Source organism: Triticum aestivum, chromosome 7A (assembly GCF_018294505.1).
Source record: "Triticum aestivum cultivar Chinese Spring chromosome 7A, IWGSC CS RefSeq v2.1, whole genome shotgun sequence".
NCBI lineage: Eukaryota > Viridiplantae > Streptophyta > Magnoliopsida > Poales > Poaceae > Triticum > Triticum aestivum.
In genome coordinates, this window is record NC_057812.1 from 238927497 (window position 1) to 238950634 (window position 23138).

Consider the following 23138-nt stretch of genomic DNA (forward strand, 5'->3'; position numbering starts at 1 on the left):
ATACTTTGTCGTCAGCCTCTGGACGGCAAAAAGCTGAGCACTTTGCCGTCAACAGCAGTCAATCTACAGACGAAAAAGATCTAAGCACTTTGCCATCAGCAAACAGATGGCAAAGTACTCATTTGCTGACGGCAAAATTCTGTACAGTTTTTTTAAAGAAATTTATCTCAACAATTCAATAGACCATATATATCACAAATATAACAACAATGTTCCATAGAAACAAAACAAACCATAGCAAATGTCCATATATATATCATAGGGTATCACAAAGTGTTGCATATGAGATCACAAAGTATATTAAACCATCACAAAGTATCACATCTAGCTGGGCATCTTCCAGTCATGTACTACTCTCGGAATTAGCCTCACAACCATCAGCTCTACACACACATGCTAAACTCCAACTATGCTACTCGAAAGGAAACCACACACAACTACTCTCTATGTCAAGGAGATTAAAACACCACATCAGGTTGACTGTAGCTCCGTGCAACCAATCAACGTTGCTACTCCATCCCTTATTCACATGTCCACTGTAATTAACCAAACAAGAAAGAGGTTCAGACTTAGATTCATCATATCAAATAGATTCAGACTCGAGAGCATCATTCATCATACTAAAGGCATTTTTGTCAGTCAAATAAACTTGTCAAGCATATAACATCATCCTAATAGACAAGAACCTGTTGACACCAAATATGAACTAGCCTAGTACAGGAATAAATATGACATGTAAAACAGCTCCTCCTAGTACATGAACAGCTCCTAGTACACATCATTTAGCAGGAGCAAACATGACATGCAAAACAGGAGCAAGTATTTACATGCAGAGCAGTAGGAGCAAATTAAATATTTGTTAGAACCAAATCTGAACTAGCCACATACATGTACAATAGCTCATCGGGAAAAAGAGCAACATGAGAGGAACCTAGTGGCCTCATACAATTCAATCAAGCAGTATATCAACCACAAGAATACAAACCAGAGCAGAGCATGCATAAGTTGGGGAAATAAAACATAGTCGAGAGGGAGGGATCGACCTTCCCTGGTGGTTGGTCGTCGGCTCGGCCATGGGGTCGTGTATTGCTCATCATCCTTGTCTATTTTGTTCATGGATAGCGCCCACCCGCAGCAATTAACCAAAAAGGAAAAAGGTTCAGACTTAGAAATTCATCGTATCAAATAGATTCGGACTCGAGAGCATCATTCATCATACCAAAGCCATTTTTTGTCAAACAAATAAACTTGTGAAGCACTTCACACTCTGAATAAGACACCCCCTTATCATCTAAATCTTGAGAAATCAGAAGCCCAAAGAAAAACTTCCAAAATAGTAAAACAAATAAGAATATTAAGATAACTGGTTATGTAATAACATGCAACACGAATTGTACACAAACTAGTTTAACTGTTGCATTAGATGAAAAGTAGACTAAGATTACATGATCTTGAATCCATGGTTGCTGCATGTTATCAAATAGTATCAACTACAATTTTGTCGCAACAATTCATATTCTAGCTTTTGTATTGGACAAACAGTGAACATATGCAAGAGTCATTTGCTTCATACCCATTACTGCTTGAATCAGTAGTTAATACTATCTTCTATTATTATTTCACTCAAGGAGATAAATTTATAAAGTTTTGGCAGTAGTGCAGAGGCAAAAGGAGAAATAAAGAGGCAAACTGAGAACACATCCAACACAGGAGACCTTAGAAGCAAGAATATTCACCTGGATTCCTATATTGTAGAGCATCCTTACTGTACTGAACTCTGTTATCCATCTTCCTTCTCCAATTTCAAAATCAAGGGCGGTGCTGCAAATAAACAGTTCAAGAGAGAAGAGAAAGAAGTTACAAACTCATATACCGTTTATCAAAAAAGTGCAAAGCAGTGAGGTTTACATGGCCATATAGAAGTAAGATCACAGCAGTATATACCTTCCAACTCTACCAGCAACATGGCCATGGGACTTTGAGGAAAAACACAAAATAGGATGTATGTCGGGGCAGTGCTTGACCCTATACTTATATAGTAACTTCACCATGGATGCATATCTGTTATGTATGCAAGCAGCAAGTCGGCCAAGAGAAAAAATGTGTTGGCTGTAGGAAAGATAAATCATAACACAAGAAAACCATGGATACATGTATTAACAAATGCCATTAGGAGCGTGACCAGCAGCAAAATAACATCAAAGGAAGAATCTTGAATGATACAAAACAGGAATTGAAATACAGTGCATTTTCCAAAAGGATACTAACCCCAAAGCCCATAATTAATCAGCCCATAAATATATAAAAAAATAGAAGCCTCCTACGTGCATAGATAATAACGACCTAACATGGCCAATGGCAAGGAATTACCTCACAGCGTATCATGATGAGAACAAGGCATCTGTTTCGATCGCATAGATCCTTCCTCAATCATTAAGTATATCATAGAAGCAGGAATACCAAACCTGAAAGTCTGTGAGGGATGATGAAGCAACAAACAAAATACTAATTGGCATTGTACATCTATTTTCACTAATGTGATGGCACAACCCAGAGCCTACCCGTGTCTCGGTTCTGATAAAGTGTGTAATCGGAAAACTATTTCAGTTCTGTAGAGCAACCCAAACCATGTACCCCCATCTACTCGTTGTAGAAAGATTATCCGCTCATGAGGACCGGGACAACAATAATGAAACCAATTGGAGATTATCGAGTTCATCTTATACTTACTGGATCCATGGGAGCATAGACATGTATTTTGTACTATTATTGAGAATACATATTTTAAGAACATCAAACTCATAATATAACACAGGAAATAATTTGAATGCAAAGTACTCCAATATAGAACATATAACCCTTGGATTAAGAACGAAGGGAAGGGAAGGGTCGGACATGTCCTTGACGAGCTGCTCCATGGCGTGCCTCTCCTCACGAGCACAAGCAGGTCCTGTCCCGGCGCGGATTTGGCTGCCGCCAACATGGCCGAATCGCTAGGGTTGGAGGAAGGGAGGGCATGGTGGTGCTTCTGCTGCTGGCCGCACCTACAGAGACGACGAGAGACGGGGGATCAAAGAAAGAGTCGGAGAAGAGATGGGGGAGTAACACCATACCGCCGTCGTCAAGGTAGCCACGGCCGTCGTCGTTGCCGTCTGTCACCATGGCCCGGCGGCTAGGGTTTCCAGCGCGAAGAGTGAGGGAGGGAGGGCGGATCTGAGTGCGAAGAGTGAGGGAGGGTGGTCGGATCTGAGCGCGCGAGGGAGGGAGCTAGGGTTTCGGGCTGGCGGCGACGGGCGTGGGGGGGAGGCGACCAGGGGAATCGGGTAGAGAGGAGAGAATGAGAGAGAGGGTGAGGGCCGGCTCGGGCAGAGGCTTTGCCTCCTCAGCCGGCTAGGCTGGTGGGCCAGAGCGCCGAGGCCCAGTGGCCCATATGGCCTTTGTCGTCAGCCCCAGTACGCAAAGACGGCAAAGACGGGCTCCCGTTTTCCCACCGTCACCTGCATACATTTTGTCGTATTTGAATCTTTGCCGTCAGCTAACATTCGTCTTTGCCATCAGATGAAAAAAACACAGACGGCAAAGTATGCTTTTGCCTTCAGCAAAACAAAAACAGACGACAAAGTATGTCTTTGCCGTCGGTTGTCCTTTGCCGTCAGCCACAGACGGCAAAATATGTCTTTGCCGTCTGCCACGATGAAAAACTGACGGCAAAGTGCAGTACTGACGACAAATTAGCTGATTCCTGTAGTGATAATTGGGTTTGCCCGGCTCCCATGTTTTGGTACCTTACGTTCCGCTATATCGGCTAAGGTAGCACTGGGAGAACTACTGCGATTGTGCCCCGGATCAGCTGGGCTAAGCACCTCAGTAGAGAAAGCTAAAACTGACTGTCATGATAAGGCGAGAGACTGGTCGCTGTTCGAGAGGTTTCGAGTCCCTAAAGACTTATGTCGCTTAGAGCGAGGAGTAGGCTTTGTCCGGCTTAAGGCGTGTATAGCGCCCCGAATTCGGCCTTCCGAATACTAGGGGCTTCGCCAAAATTTAAAATTATAGAATTCTATGGCTAAGTGAGAGTGATAAAGCATTATAGTCCGATTTCCTTGTTTGTTGTGCTGAGCACCTCCCTCGTAGGACCCAAAAATGGGAAAAAGAGTGCTCGGGTTTATCCCGAACACCCCATCACTCATGGCATGGGGGCAGAAGCCGACGACTAGCCATCTCCTAGATTTGATAAACAGCCGAACAGAAGGTAATATTTTAAATTCAAACAAGCGTTGCATAGAGCACATGAACAAGTTTTCATATTAGAGGATCAGACGAACAAGTTCATTCAAATATTACATCTTTTGCACACTCGTCCGCTACAAGATGGGCACCCTTCAGGACACCCTCATAATACATCTCGGGGTGGCGATGCTCCTTGTCCTGCGGTGGCCCCTCCTTCACCAGCTTCTCAGCGTCCATCTTGGCCCAGTGGACCTTCGCACGGGCAAAGGCCCGGCGTGCACCCTTGATGCAAACTGACCGCTTTATGGCCTCCAACCGTGGGCAGGCATCCATAAGCCGCCTCACCAGGCCAAAGTAGCTGTTGGGAAGGGAGTCACCAGGCCACATCCGGACTATAAGGTCCCTCATGGCCTGTTCGGCCGCCTTGTGCAGCTCGACCACTTGCTTCAGCTAGTCGCTCATAGGCATCGGGTGTTCGGTCCCAGTATACTGAGACCAGAACAGCTTCTCTGTTGAGCTTCCCTCCTCGGCTTGGTAAAACTTCGCGGCGTCCGATACGCCGCGGGGCAAATCTGCGAATGCTCCTCGAGAGCTCCGAACTCGGGTAAGTAACAAGTAATTTACTTTCACATGCTTGCTTTGCATATTGAATGCCTTACCCGCCGCTATCTTCCTCATCGCCTCAATTTCCTGGAGGGCCTTTTGGGCTTCAGCCTTGGCATTCTTTGCTTTCTCGAGGGCCGCGGCAAGCTCAGACTCTCGCGTCTTCGAGTCAAGCTCCAACGCCTCGTGCTTCGTCACAAGAGCTTGGAGCTCTTGCTGCACCTCGCCCACCCGTGCCTCTTGCTTTTCCCGCTCGGTGCGCTCCTTGGCCGCTTTGTCTTTGGCCTCGGACAGCGCTTGCTTTAGGGTCGCCACTTCGGTCGTGGCCCCTGGCACATTCATGATGATCCTGTCATTTCGCAACCACATTTTCTTTTTATATATAGACAAGGTATTACTTACCTTTGTTCTCCTCGATCTGCCTCTTGGCAAGGCCGAGCTCTTTCTCGGACCCCTCGAGGTCCTGCTTCAGTGCGGCGACCTCCGTAGTCAGTGCAGCAGAGGTCAGCAGCGAAGCCTGCATACATATACAGACATACTTATATTAGACTCCTGCAGATATTATTTGATCCTCTATTCGGCTTTTCTTTGTGAACGCCAAACAGAGCATCAGGGGCTACTGTCTATGCGGTAATATTTTTCCTATATTTTAAATACTTACCTCAAAGCCTGTTAGAAGGCTGGCACAGGCTTCAGTTAGTCCTCTCTTGGCGGACTGAACCTTCTTGATCACCGCACTCATAATAGTGCAGTGCTCTTCGTCGATGGAAGCGCCGCGAAGCGCTCCCAGCAGGTTGTCCGGTGCCTCTGGATGGACAGAGGTCACCGGCATAGGCGTCTTACCCCTTTTGGAAGGGGGCCGCCTGCCCGAGTCCGGAACCACTGGAGGTTCCGGCGCGGTGTTCGACTGAGAGCCGAACTTGGAGTCCCTGGGAGCCTTGCTCCCTTTGCTCCTGGAGTCTGGAAGGTCGCTTTGAGGCGCCTCCGGGACTGTCTCCCCCCGGCTCGGTGCCCCTTGAGACAATACATCGGCATTATCCGTAGGGCAAGGGAGGAGGCAGTCGGAACTGGATCGCTATCCATATCCGACGAGTCCAAGGAACCGTCCGACGAGGATACGTTGATACGGGCTTGGGGCGGTCTGCATAATCATATTCGGCGTTAGGAGAAGCAGTGCGACAAAGGTATGCTATGAGTTACTCTGGTATCCGAATACTTACGACCTCGCCAAGGGCTTGGCCCTGAGCAGCCACTCATCTTCGCATTCGGCGGCGGTGGTGGAGCAGTCCGGAAGGAGAGTCCTTCCTTTCTTGGACCCTTCAGCCTCCTCAATTGGGCGGCCTTCCTTTTCTTGTCTCCCCCGGCCGGAGGGGGAGCATCTTCATCTTCCTCCTCCTTGTTTTCGTGGGAGGAGTGCGTCTCGGAGTTATCGGACGATGAGTCTGATACCACCTGGCGCCGGGAACCCCTTCGGGTTCCCTTGGCCTTCTTCTTGGTCTTATCCGCACCTCATAAGGAGCCGGAGTCTACATCACCGTCAGGAGAGCGTCCGCAGTGTCTTCAGGCAGAGGGGCCGGACAGTCAATCTGCTCCGATGCCTCCACCCAGTCCTGTTAAAGGCATGGGAGCTCAGACCCCGCACATGGTTAAGCTATGGGAAATAAATATCCTACCAGATGTATAGAACTTACCGGATTCGCAGGGCGATTCGCGCTTAGCCCTTGGTCCTCGGTGAGAGAGGGAGGGACCTCGGCGCCCTTGAACAGCACCCTCCAGACGTCTTTGTGCGTCGTGTCGAAGAGCTCCCTTAGAGTCTGGTGTCGGGCCGGGTCGAACTCCCATAAGTTGAAATCCCGTTGTTGACACGGGAGGATCCGGCGAAAGAGCATGACCTGGACTATGTTGACAAGCTTAAGTTTCTTGCTTGTCATGTTTTGGATACACTTCTGGAGTCCGTCCAGCTCCACCGATGAACCCCAGGACAGGCCCTTCTCCTTCCAGGAAGTGAGCCGTGTGGGGATTCCGGATCGAAACTCGGGGGCCGCCACCCAGTTGGTGTCGCGCGGCTCGATGATGTAGAACCACCCCGATTGTGTCACACCCTCGATGTGACTATAGCTCCCACGTGTCGAGGCACGACTTAGAGACATAATCGCATTGAAGGCATATGTCGCAAGTTAGGCAATCTTCACAACATCCCATGTAATATGAATAATAAAGGGGAGAACATAGTTGGCTTACACTCGCCACGTCAATCAAGTACATAAATAACATTACATCATCCAAAACACTCATGGCCCGACTACGGCGCCAAAATAGAAGAAAACCCAACATGCGACAACGGTCCCAATCACCCCCAACTGGGCACCACTACTCATCATCGGGAAAGGAAACGTAGTAACGCTGAGAGTCCTCGTCGAACTCCCACTTGAGCTCGTACTCGTCACCTGGAGCGGAATCACCTGGACCTGCATCTGGAGTTATAGTATCTGTGAGCCACGGGGACTCAGCAATCTCGCACCCTCGCGATCAAGACTATTTAAGCTCATAGGAAGGGTAAGGCAATTATATGTGGAGCTGCAGCAAGCGACTAGCATATATGGTGGCTAACTTATTCGCAAAAGAGAGCGAGAGGAGGAGGCAAGCGCGAGTGAGAGTCTAAAGGAACAACCTGCGCAAGCATAACTCCAACACCGTGTCCACTTCCCGGACTTCGCCGAGAAGGGGCCATCACGGTAACACACACAGTTGATTCATTTTAATTAAGTTTAGTTCAAGTTATCTACAACCGGACATTAACAAAATCCCATCTGCCCATAACCGCGGGCACGGCTTTCGAAAGTTCAATCCCTGCAAGGGAGTCCCAACTTAGCCCATAACAAGCTCTCACGGTCAACGAAGGAATAGACCTCCACCCGAGACACACCGATCAGACTCGGTAACCCGGTACAACAAGACAATTCGACAGGTTAAAACAAGACCAGCAACACCGCCCGAATGTGCCGACAAATCCCGATAGGAGCTGCACATATCTCTTTCTCAGGGCACACTCAGATAGGTCAAGCTACGAGTAAAACCAGCCCTCAAGTTTCCCTGAGGTGGCCCCGCAGGCTGCCCGGTTCGGGCCAACACTCAGAGGGAGCACTGGCCCGGGGGGGGGGGGTTTAAAATAAGATGACCCTTGGGCTCCGGTAACCCAAGGGAAAAAGAGGCTAGGTGGCGAATGGTAAAACCAAGGTTGGGCATTGCTGGAAAATCTTTAATCAAGGCGATCTATCAAGGGGTTCCCATTATAACCCAACCACATAAGGAACGCAAAATCCGGGAACATAATACCGATATGACGGAAACTAGGGCGGCAAGAGTGGAACAAAACACTAGGTGAGAGGCTGAGCCTTCCACCCTTTACCAGGTATATAGATGCATTAAGATGACATAGCAATATAATGATATCCCAACAAGTAAATAAATGTTCCAACAAGGAACGGCTCCAATCTTCACCTGCAACTAGCAACGCTATAAGAGGGGCTGAGCAAAGCGGTAACATAGCCAATCAATGGTTTGATAGGACATGGTGGGTTAGAGGTTGACATGGCAATTTGGGAGGCTGACAAGCAAAAGGTAGGCATCGTAGCATTGGCATAGCAAGAGCGAGCAAACTAGCATAGCAAAGATAGTAGTGATTTCGAGGGTATGATCATCTTGCCTGCACAGTTGTCAGAGTTGACTGGATCCTCACAAGCAAACTCAACGGGCTCCTCGTTAGTGAACTCGTCTCCCGGCTCTACCCAAACAAGACAAACAAGCAACGAGGATACAATCAACCACGTGCAAGGATCAAGCGATACGATGCAATGATGATATGCTATGCGGGATACGATGCGGGATGCAAAATGCAAGATATGACAGGAAATGCATGAACCTGGCCTCAACTTGGAATTCCAAGTGTGCCACTAGAAATATGAGATGAAATCGCTTGAAAACGATATAAAGATCATCGGAATCGGAGTTACGGTTTGGAAATGGCAAGCGTTTTAAGAATGACACCGGTCTACAATTTACAGCAAGTAGGCATCTAAGTGCAATGAAATGAACATGCTACAACCACCAAACATGACAAAAAAATACATGGAAGGGATGCACACAAGATGCTTAACAAAAGACTAGCACTGAGCCACGGCCAATTCATCCATTATGGGGTTCAAACAAGCATGGCAAAAACGCAAATGCAAAAACAGATTTCAAACTTAGCGAAATTAACACTTGTCTGAAATTTCAGATCACGAAGCCCTCTTCGGAGCAGCAAAACAACATGATACATGACCTGATTAAGACAAGTAAGAACATGGTATGAAGCTACTCAACAAGCTTAACAAAAGTCCCTAAGTGACCTGGGGTCAAAATGGATCACAAAATATACTAACGGGCACACGAACATAGCTAAAACACAATCAGTTTTCAGACTTAGTGAAAACTGAGACATGCTGAAATATAACTCACGAAGGCATGTAAACGAGCTCGATGCACTCACTACGGTGCAAGTCATGGCAAGCCAAACATACATCTATTAATAAGGCAAAAAATACAAGCTAGACATGGCAAGAACAATGGTATAGCATGCACGGATCAACTACAATAGCATCGGGAAAATCGCAAACGAGTTGACGATCTGCCCAGATTCACCACGAAGCAAAAGTAGAGCTCGATTGACTCAAGCTAGGTTGCTCCATAATTGCAAGTAAAGGCATGGATGGATAGAGCATAACATGATTAACAAAACTCCTTTACTGATCATCCTCAAAAGAGGTACGGATCACTAGGAAACAAGCTAAACATATGGCATCATGAACTAAATAATCCCAGACTTAGTACTTTTCACTAAGTCCCTGAAAACAGATTTACCGGGTGCCTCGCTTTGCAAACTTGCACAAGTCACCAAACACATCCTAAAAATGCATGGGTTGCACCTCTGGAAAGATAACAAAATCCTTAACAAAACATATGAAGGACTCACAGGCATATCATGCACACAATAATCATGGCAAAAATGACAAAAGTCTAAGATGAACTAGCAGATCTGACAATTAACTCACGAGGCCTCCTTCTAACAGCATTTCGAGCATCAAGCTGAGCTCAAATGAAAATGATGCAATGGAATGAAATGATGTACTCATCGAGGCGAACATTTTGATATACTGTATGCCCAAATCGGAGCTACGGATACAAAGTTACGGCAGGTCAAAGTAGGCATAAAAAATATTGAGATGAGAGGGGAAAGTCAACCCGAGATTAGGGTTTTTTTTCAGATCTGAGATCTGCACTGTAGCGCACTGTTCACCGAAGGTCGCCGGAGTCGCCTGGGTCGCCGGAGATGGGGGCCGAGGTTGCCGGACTTGCTCCGGTGGCCGGAGATGGAGGAGGGCGGCGTGCGGCGGCGAGTGGCGACGAGGAGGCGGCGGCATGGACGCGGAAGCCGAGGCGGGCCGGCGCGGCTTGCCGGAGACGCGGTCGCCGGTGATGGCGGTGCGGCGCCGGAGGCGGCCGGCGCTCGAGGCGGCGGGCGGCGCGCGGGAACGAAGGGCGGCGCGGGGAAGCCGGGCCGGGAGGGCAGCACGCGGGCTCTCCGGGCCGGCGCGGTTGGTGGAGGCGGCGGCGACATGTGTCGCGACGGGAGTGGCCGAGGCGGCGGGGCGGACGCATCCGGTCCGTCCGGACGTGTCCGGCGGCGGCGAGATCTGTTTTTAGGGTTTCGGGGAGAGGGGATCCGGGATTTTTAGAAGGGGAAGGTATATATAGGCATAGAGGGAGCTAGGAGAATCTAAATGAGGTGCGGTTTTCGGCCACGCGATCGTGATCGAACGCTCTAGGACATGGAGCAGAGTTTGGTGGGTTTTGGGCCAAATTGGAGGGGTGTTGGGCTGCAACACACAAGAGGCCTTTTCGGTCCCTCGGTTAACCGTTGGGGTATCAAACGAAGTCCAAATGATACGAAACTTGACAGGCGGTCTACCGGTAGTAAACCAAGGCCGCTTGGCAAGTCTCGGTCCAATCCTAAAATGTTTAAACCCCACACACAAAAAAAAGCTAGAAATGACCACCGGAGGAGAACGAAGCGCCGGAATGCAAAATGGACAACGGGGAAAAAGCTCGAATGCATGAGATAAACACGTATGCAAATGCATTGCACATGATGACATGATATGAGATGCATGACAAAGACAACAACACATGGAGACAAAGACCCGAACCCGAGAAATAAATATAACTTAATGCCGGAAACGGCAAGAGTTGGAGTACAAATAGGGAAAGTTACATCCGGGGTGTTACAACACTCCACCACTACGAAAAGATCTCGTCCCGAGATCTAGGACTGAAAGAACTCTAGGTACTCAGAACGGAGGTGATCCTCGCGTTCCCAGGTAGCTTCACGGTCGGAATGGTGTGACCACTTGACTTTGAGAAATTTGATTGACTTGTTGCGAGTCTTGCATTTAGTCTCTTCAAGAATAGCAACTGGGTGCTCACGATAGGAGAGATCTTCTTGGAGCTCAATGTCCTCGAAGTTGACTGTGCGGTCAGGAGTCCTGAAGCACTTTCGAAGCTGAGAGACATGGTACACGTCATGAACATTTGCAAAGTTTGAAGGAAGCTCGAGTTGATAGGCGAGGTCGCCTCTCTTGCTGACAATCTTGAAAGGTCCCACGTATCTAGGGGCAAGCTTCCCTTTGATATCGAAGCGACGAGTACCTTTCATAGGAGAGACACGGAGGTAAACATGATCTCCGATCTCGAAAGCCAAATCACGGTGCTTACTATCATAGTAGCTCTTCTGGCAGGATTGGGCTGCTTTGAGGTTATCACAAATGACTTTGCACATTTCTTCTGCCTCTGTGATTAAGTCATTACCGAGCAGCTGACGCTCACCGGTTTCAGACCAGTTGAGAGGGGTACGACACTTCCTGCCATACGGAATTTCAAATGGGGCCTTGCCTGAACTTGCTTGAAAACTGTTGTTATATGAGAATTCAGCATAAGGAAGACAATCCTCCCACTTCATGCCGAAGGAGATCACACAAGCCCTGAGCATATCTTCAAGAATCTGGTTGACACGCTCGACTTGACCGCTTGTTTGAGGATAGAAAGTTGTGCTGAAGCGGATGTTAGTGCCCATGGCCTTCTGGAAAGAATCCCAAAACTTCGAGGTAAAGATGCTGCCACGGTCTGAAGATATTACTTGAGGAATACCATGCAGAGAGACAATTCGAGAGGTATAGAGTTCCGCCAATTGAGCTGCAGTGATCGACTCTTTGATAGGCAGAAAGTGAGCCACTTTGGTGAGTTTGTCAATGACAACAAATATAGCATCATTGCCACGCTTGGACTTTGGAAACCCAGTCACGAAGTCCATTTCAATGTGGTCAAACTTCCATTCTGGAATAGCAAGAGGTTGGAGGAGACCTGCTGGTCTTTGGTGTTCTGCCTTCACTCTTCTGCAGACATCACATTCGTTCACGAATTGAGCGATCTCGCGCTTCATTCGAGTCCACCAATAAGCTTGCTTGAGGTCCTGATACATCTTCGTGCTCCCAGGGTGGATGGAGAGGAGAGAATTGTGAGCCTCGTTCATGATCACTTTATGGAGGTCACCTTTGGGCACAACAATACGATCCTCGAAGAAGAGAGTGTCCTTGTCATCAAGGCGGTAGCACTTGTACTTGGACTGACTCTTGGCAATCCCAATCTTCACCTTTTTCACCATAGCATCAAGAAGCTGGGCTTGGTGAATCTGGTCTTCTAAGGTAGGAGAGACTTGAAGGCTGGCGAGGAAACCTTGAGGAACAACTTGCAGGTTAAGTTTGCGGAAAGCTTCACAAAGCTCAGGTTGATAAGGCTTAAGAATCAGACTGTTGCAATATGCTTTCCTGCTCAAAGCGTCAGCAATCACATTAGCCTTGCCTGGAGTATACCCGATACTCGGATTATACTCTTGAATCATTTCGACCCAATGAGTTTGCCTAAGGTTGAGATTAAGCTGAGTGAAAATGTACTTGAGACTCTTGTGATCAGTGAAAATGTTCACTTTTCTTCCCAATAGAACATGTCTCCAAGTCAACAGAGCATGCACAACTGCCGCCAACTCGAGATCATGAGTGGGGTAGTTCTTCTCATTAGGCTTCAACTGGCGAGATGTATAAGCAACAACTTTCTTCTCTTGCATCAATACTGCGCCAAGACCTTGGAGAGAGGCATCACAAAAGACCTCGTACGGCTTGGATTCATCAGGCGGAGTCAAAACTGGAGCAGTGATCAACTTCTCTTTCAAAGTGTTGAAAGCAATATCACACTTTGGAGACCAAACGTACTTGACGTGCTTTTGAAGAAGATTAGAGAGAGGCTACGCGATCTTAGAAAAGTTTTCAACGAATCTTCGGCAATAGCTTGCGAGACCAAGAAAACTGCGGAGTTGCTTCACGTTCTGAGGAGGTTCCCAATTCACAATTGCAGACACCTTCTCAGGATTCACGGCAATGCCCTTGGCAGAGATGATATGACCAAGATAAAGAACCTCATCGAGCCAAAATTCACACTTGGAGAACTTGGTGTAGAACTGATGTTCCCTGAGCTTATCAAGAATCAAACGCAAGTGCTTGGCATGATCTTCCTTGTTCTTCGAGAAAACCAGAATGTCGTCGAGATAGACCAAAACGAAGTCATTGGTGTAGGAATTGAAGATGAAATTCATCATGCGAGAGAACGTCGGAGGAGCGTTGGCGAGGCCAAAAGACATGACAGTGTATTCATATGAACCAAAGCTTGTTCTGAATGCTATCTTGGGAATATCTTCTTCACGAATGCGAATCTGGTGATAACCCATACGGAGATCAAGCTTGGAGAATACTTGGGCACCTTTGAGTTGTTCGAACAGCTCATTGATGTTGGGAAGTGGGTATTTGTTCTTGATGGTCTTCTTGTTCACTGGACGGTAATCAACACAAAGTCGGTCCGTTCCATCCTTCTTCTTCACAAAAAGAACACCACAACCCCACGGAGAAGAACTAGGCCGGATGAGACCCATTCTTTCTTGCTCATCGAGTTGCTTCTTCAGCTCCTTCAACTCTTTGGGTCCGAGCTTGTAAGGACGTTTGCACACAGGTTTCGTGCCAGGCTCAAGATCAATAACGAATTCAACTGGCCGGTGCGGAGGCATTCCTGGGAGCTCTTCTGGAAAGACGTCTTGATATTCGCAAACGACTGGAATTTGAGAGATGGCATCCAATTCACCCTTCTCATTGAGAGAAAATAGGCGGATGGTATTATCCCGAGCGGCAAAGACAATTACATCCTCAGACGAATGAGTCAATTGAATCTGCATGGCTGCACAATCAAGCTGAGCCTTGTGCTTAGAAAGCCAGTCCATCCCGAGAATAAGATCAATATCCGAGTTACCAAGAACCATTGGGGAAGAAAGGAACTTGTAGTCGCCCAACGTGATAGTAACATCTGGCACCTCCAGACTAGCACTCAAACGTTTGCCAGGAGAAACGATATCCATTTGTTTACCCAAATGAGAAGAAACGAACTCATGCTTGGTAAAAAATGGCTTAGACATGAAACAATGCGATGCACCCGTGTCAAAAAGAACTCTTGTAGAAATATCATTAACAGGAAGGTTACCCATGATCACATCTGACGAGTCCTCTACCTGAGCTGCATTTAGCAAATTGACTTTGGCGTGCTTGGGGTTATGCTTGACCACGGCTGTAATTGCCGATCTGACAGGAGGAGGAGGAGGAAGACGCCTCTGGTTGAGACACTTGTTGGCATAGTGACCCTTATGTTGGCACTTGTTGCACGTGACCTCTGAAAGCGGACGGTGGTACGGAGCACTCGATCTTGGAGCTTGAGACGAAGTCTTGTTCTGAAAGCCAGGGTTGGGTGGGTGGGAAGAACCACTGCCACCTTTGTTCTTCTGCTGATACGGCTGACGGAACGGAGGAGGAGGAAGCCAAAACTTCTGCTGCTTGGCCACTTGAGTAGAGGAAGAAGGAGTAACATCTCTGACTCGCTTCCTGGAAGCATCACACCTCAACTGAGCAGCCTCTTGCTTCAGTGCCATGTTGTAGAACTCATCGTATCTCAAGGGCTCGAAGAGGACAAGAGCGAGCTGAATATCTTCTCTGAGACCACCCCTGAACTGGTATATCACGCTCTTCTCATCAAGCACGCCCTGCTTGGCAAAGCGGGCAAGCTTCTGGAACAACTTGTTGTAGTCATAGACAGACAAAGAGCCTTGCTTCAGATTGCGGAATTCCTCACGCTTGCTTTCAACCACGCTCTACGAAATATGATGAGCTCGTAAATCTCGACGGAAATCATCCCAAGTGATAACATGTCCACCTCTGGAATCCTTGTACTGCTGGAACCATTCTGCAGCTTGATCTTTGAGTTGGAAGGAAGCGAACTTGACAAAGTCCTCAGGCCTGACGTTACTGCACTCGAAATGCTTACACAGATCCACAAGCCAATCGTCAGCATCGGTTGCCTCAACACAATTGCTGAAAGTCTTTGGCCCGTTAGCAAGGAACTGGTTGAGTGTAGCAAAGTGACTCTGATTGCTGCCTTGATTCCCTTGACTGCCTTGATTGCGCTCTTGAAGAATTTGCATGATTAGCTATGTGTTTGCATTGGTTGCGGCCATCACAGCTTGCCATGCCTCCGGAGGAGGTGGAGGTGGTGGCGGATCAGGATTCGGAGTCGTGCGTGTTGGAGGAGCCATCCTGAAGAGGTTGACCACCATTAGCACATTGACAGATAAATATTGAAGCTGAATCCAACGGAATGAAAATTGCAACATATAGTCTTCACATCCGAACAAAATGAACGAATACATTCCTCTTCAAATGGTCACATATCCATAAATTGAGAAGCCACGTAGAATTAAGGTAGAGAAATAAATCAACAAGGTACGGATCAAGAACGAATAATCGGTAAGAAATCTCAATCTCAAACCAATATTCGTGGAAGAAGAACTAGAGCTACTAGAATTCCCACCTATGAAACTCCCGAACCTTTCCGATTATGCAATCAGGTGTTGGGGATACAGGGGAAGCATAATATCTCACCCAAACTAGCAATTCCTACATCCAGCTGTATCCATCCTTCAACACATAACCAAGAAAACTTCAGAAACCATCTACCTCAACCTTCGAAAAGCATCCGTTATACAAGTTATGGCGATACTCCCGAACTCCCACCCCAGTACTGGGTGGCGTCGAGGTTATCTCACCAACGAACTGCATAAAAGAGATTTTCGATGTCGGCGAACATATCTCAAGTATTCCAGAATCGCAACGATAAAATTATGATGACAACACCTCAGAGCTCAACTCCCAAGGACACTTCCACTAAACCCCTGACAGGAGGCACCAAGACAATGTTCTCATCATAAGCCATCGGAACGATTCCAAGATACTCGCGTGATCCTAAAATTTTTTTAGTGAAATTTGAGAAGAGAAGAGTCAAAACTCTACGTCAGGATGCCTTACCAGAGCGATGAGGAGACTGGGAAGTAAAAAAGAATTCCTAAGCTCTCTGATATATAATTCCTAAATGACTCAAAACATTTTTCTAGACACAACTCGGCTGCTAAAAACGATCAAGCAATGGGGCTCCTAAGGTCGGGGAAGGCTCTGATTACCAACTTGTCACACCCTCGATGCGACTATAGCTCCCACGTGTCGAGGCACGACTTAGAGACATAATCGCATTGAAGGCATATGTCGCAAGTTAGGCAATCTTCACAATATCCCATGTAATATGAATAATAAAGGGGAGAACATAGTTGGCTTACACTCGCCACGTCAATCAAGTAAATAAATAACATTACATCATCCAAAACACTCATGGCCCGACTACGGCGCCAAAATAGAAGAAAACCCAACATGCGACAACGGTCCCAATCACCCCCAACTGGGCACCACTACTGATCATCGGGAAAGGAAACGTAGTAACGCTGAGAGTCCTCGTCGAACTCCCACTTGAGCTCGTACTTGTCACCTGGAGCGGAATCAGCTGGACCTGCATCTGGAGTTATAGTATCTGTGAGCCACGGGGACTCAACAATCTCGCACCCTCGCGATCAAGACTATTTAAGCTCATAGGAAGGGTAAGGCAATTATATGTGGAGCTGCAGCAAGCGACTAGCATATATGGTGGCTAACTTATTCGCAAAAGAGAGCGAGAAGAGGAGGCAAGCGCGAGCGAGAGTCTAAAGGAACAACCTGCGCAAGCATAACTCCAACACCGTGTCCACTTCCCGGACTTCGCCGAGAAGGGGCCATCACGGTAACACACACGGTTGATTCATTTTAATTAAGTTTAGTTCAAGTTATCTACAACCGGACATTAACAAAATCCCATCTGCCCATAACCGCGGGCACGGCTTTCGAAAGTTCAATCCCTGAAGGGGAGTCCCAACTTAGCCCATGACAAGCTCTCACGGTCAACGAAGGAATAGACCTCCACCCGAGACACACCGATCAGACTCGGTAACCCGGTACAACAAGACAGTTCGACAGGTTAAAACAAGACCAGCAACACCGCCCGAATGTGCCAACAAATCCCGATAGGAGCTGCACATATCTCTTTCTCAGGGCACACTCAGATAGGTCAAGCTACGAGTAAAACCAACCCTCAAGTTTCCCCGAGGTGGCCCCGCAGGCTGCCCGGTTTGGATCAACACTCAGAGAGAGCACTGGCCCGGGGGGTTTAAAATAAGATGACCCTTGGGCTCCGGTAACCCAAGGGAAAAAGAGGCTAGGTGGCGAATGGTAAAACCAAGGTTGGGCATTGCTGGAAAAGCTTTAATCAAGGCGAGCTATCAAGGGGTTCCCATTATAACCCAACCGCGTAAGGAACGCAAAATCCGGGAACATAACACCGATATGACAGAAACTAGGGCGGCAAGAGTGGAACAAAACACTAGGCGAGAGGCCGAGCCTTCCACCCTTTACCAGGTATATAGATGCATTAAGATGACACAGCAATATAATGATATCCCAACAAGTAAATAAATGTTCTAACAAGGAACGGCTCCAATCTTCACCTGCAACTAGCAACGCTATAAGAGGGGCTGAGCAAAGCGGTAACATAGCCAATCAACGGTTTGCTAGGACATGGTGGATTAGAGGTTGACATGGCAATTTGGGAGGCTGACAAGCAAAAGGTAGGCATCGTAGCATTGGCATAGCAAGAGCGAGCAAACTAGCATAGCAAAGATAGTAGTGATTTCGAGGGTATGATCATCTTGCCTGCACAGTTGTCAGAGTTGACTGGATCCTCACAAGCAAACTCAACGGGCTCCTCGTTAGCGATCTCGTCTCCTGGCTCTATCCAAACAAGACAAACAAGCAACAAGGATACAATCAACCACGTGCAAGGATCAAGCGATATGATGCAATGATGATATGCTATGCGGGATGCGATGCGGGATGCAAAATGCAAGATATGACAGGAAATGCATGAACCTGGCCTCAACTTGGAATTCCAAGTGTGCCACTGGAAAGATGAGATGAAATCGCTTGAAAATGATATAAAGATCATCGGAATCGGAGTTACGGTTTGGAAACGGCAAGCGTTTTAAGAATGACATCGGTCTGCAATTTACAGCAAGTAGGCATCTAAATGCAATGAAATGAAAATGCTACAGCCACCAAACATGACAACAAAATACATGGCAGGGATGCACACAAGATGCTTAACAAAAGACTAGCACTGAGCCACGGCCAATTCATCCATTATGGGGTTCAAACAAGCATGGCAGAAACGCAAATGCAAAACAGATTTCAGACTTAGCGAAATTAACACTTGTCTGAAATTTCAGATCACTAAGCCCTCTTCGGAACAGCAAAACAACATGATACATGACCTGATTAAGACAAGTAAGAACATAGAATGAAGCTACTCAACAAGCTTAACAAAAGTCCCTAAGTGACCTGGGGTCAAAAGGGATCACAAAATATACTAACGGGCACACGAACATAGCTAAAACACAATCAGTTTTCAGACTTAGTGAAAACTGAGACATGCTGAAATATAACTCACGAAGGCATGTAAACGAGCTCGATGCACTCACTACGGTGCAAGTCATGGCAAGACAAGCATACATCTATTAATAAGGCACAAAATATAAGCTAGACATGGCACGAAAAATGGTATAGCATGCACGGACCAACTACAATAGCATCGGCAAAAAATCGCAAACGAGTTGACGATCTGCCCAGATTCACCACGAAGCAAAAGTAGAGCTCAATTGACTCAAGCTAGGGTGCTCCATAATTACAAGTAAAGGCATGGATGGATAGAGCATAACATGATTAACAAAACTCCTTTACTGATCATCCTCAAAAGAGGTACGGATCACTAGGAAACAAGCTAAACATATGGCATCATGAACTAAATAATCCCAGACTTAGTAGTTTTCACTAAGTCCCTGAAAACAGATTTACCGGGTGCCTCACTTTGCAAACTTGCACAAGTCACCAAACACATCCTAAAAATGCATGGGTTGCACCTCTAGAAAGATAACAAAATCCTTAACAAAACATATGAAGGACTCACAGGCATATCATGCACACAATAATCATGGCAAAAATGACAAAAGTCTAAGATGAACTAGCAGATCTGACAATTAACTCACGAGGCCTCCTTCTAACAGCATTTCGAGCATCAAGATGAGCTCAAATGAAAATGACGCAATGGAATGAAATGATGTACTCATCGAGGCGAACATTTTGATATACTATATGCCCAAATTGGAGCTACGGATGCAAAGTTACGACAGGTCAAAGTAGGCATAAAAATATTGAGATGAGAGGGGAAAGTCAACCCGAGAATAGGGTTTTTTTCAGATCTGAGATCTGCACTGTAGCCCACTGTTCACCGAAGCTCACCGGAGTCGCCTAGGTCGCCGGAGATGGGGGCCGAGGTCGCCGGACTTGCTCCGGTGGCCGGAGATGGAGGAGGGCGGCGCGCGGCGGCGAGTGGCGACGAGGAGGCGGCGGCATGGACGCGGAAGTCGAGGCGGGGCGGCGCGGCTTGCCGAAGACGCGGTCGCCGGTGATGGCGGCGCGGCGGCCGGAGGCGGTCGGCGCTCGAGGCGGCGGGCGGCGCGCGGGAACGAAGGGCGGCGCGAAGAAGCCGGGCCGGGAGGGCCGCATGCGGGCTCTCCGAGCCGGCGCGGTTGGTGGAGGCGGCAGCGACACGCGTCGCGGCGGGAGTGGCCGAGGTGACGGGGCGGACGCGTCCGGTCCGTCCGGACGTGTCCGGCGGCGGCGAGATCTGTTTTTAGGGTTTCGGGGAGAGGGGATCCGGGAATTTTAGAAGGGGAAGGTATATATATAGGCATAGAGGGAGCTAGGAGAGTCCAAATGAGGTGCGGTTTTCGGCCACGTGATCGTGATCGAACGCTCTAGGACATGGAGCAGAGTTTGGTGGGTTTTGGGCCAAATTGGAGGGGTGTTGGGCTGCAACACACACGAGGCCTTTTTGGTCCCTCGGTTAACCGTTGGGGTATCAAACGAAGTCCAAATGATACGAAACTTGACAGGCGGTCTACCAGTAGTAAACCAAGGCTGCTTGGCAAGTCTCGGTCCAATCCGCAAATGTTTAAACCCCACACACGAAAGAAAGCTAGAAATAACCACCAGAGGAGAACGAAGCGCCGGAATGCAAAACGGACAACGGGGAAAAAGCTCGAATGCATGAGATGAACACGTATGCAAATGCAATGCACATGATGACATGATATGAGATGCATGACAAAGACAACAACACACAGAGACAAAGACCCGAACCCGAGAAATAAATATAACTTAACACCGGAAACGACAAGAGTTGGAGTACAAATAGGGAAAGTTACATCCGGGGTGTTACAGATTGCCACCCCTTTACGGTCTCCACGAAGGAGCCCTCGAGCCATGCAACGTTGGGCATTTTGCCCACCATGGCTCCGCCACATTCCACTTGTTGGCCGCCTACAACCTTCGGTTTGATATTGAAGGTCTTCAGCCATAGGCCGAAGTGGGGCCGGATGCGGAGGAAAGCCTCGCACACGACGATGAACGCCAAGATGTTGAGGATGAAATTCGGGGCCAGATCATGAAAGTCCAGCCCGTAGTAGAACATGAGGCCGCGGACGAATGGATGGAGGGGAAACCCCAATCCGCAGACGAAGTGGGGGAGGAAAACCACCCTTTCATGAGGTTCCGGGGTAGGGACGACCTGCCCCGCGGCTGGCAGCCGGTGCGCGATGTCCGCGGCTAAGTATCCGGCTCCACGTAACTTTTTGATGTGCCCCTCCATGACGGAGGAGGCCATCCACTTGCCTCCCGCTCCGGACATGTTCGGAGAGAGTTGGGGAGGAGGATGCGGACTTGGGCGCTGGTGCTCGAGTGTGTGAGAATGGATGAGCAATGAGGAAGAAGGTGTGGGTAGAAAAAGGTGAGATCTTATCCATTTATAAGGGCGGACTAAACTATGCGCCCCCACTAGCCTGGTAAAACCCGCTTATCCCTCAAGCGTCGTAATTGATGGCGCGGTTGGGTTACCCACGTCCGTATTGATGAGAATCTCGTAATAAGGGGAACACGAACTCTGCTATGACAAGACGTGTCAAGAAACCGCCTCGCGTTATGTGCGGGGCTGGTTAAAGAAAAACGGTTCAAATAATTACCGGGCCGTGGTGTGAAATCATGCTGCCAAAAAGTGTCAGCAGATTAGATTTGTGGTAATATTATTCTCTCTACGGTGGTATGTGGAACTTATTTTGTAGGGTCGGACACTATCCTTGTATTCAAATTCTTCTGTGGTGTATTCGGAGGAGGAACCCGCCTTGCAATGCCGAAGACAACACTGCGCGCCAGACTCATCGTCATTGAAGTCTGGTTCAGGGGCTACTGAGGAGTCCTGTATTAGGGGGTCTCCGGACAGCCGGACTATATACTTTGGCCGGACTGTTGGACTATGAAGATACAAGATTGAAGACTTCGTCCCATGTCCGGATGGGACTCTACTTGGCGTGGAAGGCAAGCTAGGCAATACGGATATGTATATCTCCTCCTTTGTAACCGACCTTGTGTAACCCTAGCCCCATCCGGTGTCTATATAATCCGGAGGGTTTTAGTCCGTAGGACAACATACAATCATACCATAGGCTAGCTTGTAGGGCTTAGCCTCTCCGATCTCGTGGTAGATCAACTCTTGTACTACCCATATCATCAAGAATAAATCAAGCAGGACGTAGGGTTTTACCTCCATCAAGAGGGCCCGAACCTGGGTAAAACATCGTGTCCCCTGCCTCCTATTACCATCCGCCTTAGACGCACAGTTCGGGACCCCCTACCCAAGATCCGCCGGTTTTCACACCGACAGTGGTGATGCGAGAGGATAGGAGAGAGGACCGGTGGTGATTTTCTGTGCGAGCGAAGTGACCGGTACTGAATGCGGTGAGAAGGAAGATGAGGGTTCTGAATTCAATGTGAAACGGAACGGCCAGGGCTACGCTGCAAACGACCGACGGCTACCTGAAAAAAAAGAGCGGACCCACCGACCGACTGGCTACGGGACGAACGAGCCAGCCAGCCAGCGCGTTGACCAGCCCGCGTCGCCCGCTTTCGACCGAGCCAAGTCGGCCGCTTCCGAACGGCCATTACCAGCCGCTAGCGGCGCACCGTCTCCGCTGTCGACCCGCACGCGATTGGTCACGTCAAAACGAGATCATTTCTGTGTTCAGTGTTTTTTGCCACTATCAAAATTCCGATGCAGTACAAAGTGTCACGTTTTGTAAAGTGGTGGTTTTTCGAAAGTTATGACATGAAAGTGGTGGTTCTGTGTATTTTACTCGATTTATTTTCTACGTACCTGAAGTTCTGAAGATTTTACACTGATTTATTTATGAAGTGTTTTTTTTGTTGTTGTTGTTGCGTAAATCTGTTCAGGGCATTGACTCAGATCACATGGACAGAGCTCCTAGCCACAAATGCTACAGTAGACCAGTCCATGCCCAGGTGCTCCAACACTGTTGTTCGGCCGCCCCGCCACACGTTGACACTTGACACAACATTTGACCAAGAACTACTCCGTCCGTACACAGCCACAGGCAACAATCTGAGGCCGGCCGGTGGTGACCAGCACCTTCCCGTGTGAGTCCCGGTGTCCATGCAGCCCGCGAGCCTTTCCAGCTTCGTCTCTGCACGTAGCTTTTCAATCACACATCTTGCCGCGCGCTCATATGCGTCACGCGCCTTGCC

At 48.1% G+C, this 23138-nt stretch overlaps 1 long non-coding RNA gene across 4 annotated transcripts; it reads right to left on the reverse strand.

The window, feature by feature from the left end:
* Positions 1 to 235: 235 nt before the first annotated feature.
* LOC123151395 (uncharacterized) lies at positions 236 to 3356 on the reverse strand. Of its 4 annotated transcripts, none has more exons than XR_006475629.1 (6): positions 3114 to 3356; positions 2896 to 3044; positions 1945 to 2465; positions 1737 to 1821; positions 1044 to 1103; positions 236 to 536 (listed from the first exon to the last, which is right to left on the reverse strand). It is a non-coding gene; the product is annotated as an uncharacterized lncRNA (long non-coding RNA). The 4 variants fall into 4 exon arrangements; XR_006475627.1 differs by having other exon boundaries at positions 1945 to 2061; positions 2371 to 3044; positions 3114 to 3355; XR_006475628.1 differs by having other exon boundaries at positions 1945 to 2109; positions 2371 to 3044; positions 3114 to 3355.
* Between the last annotated feature and the right edge of the window lie 19782 nt (positions 3357 to 23138).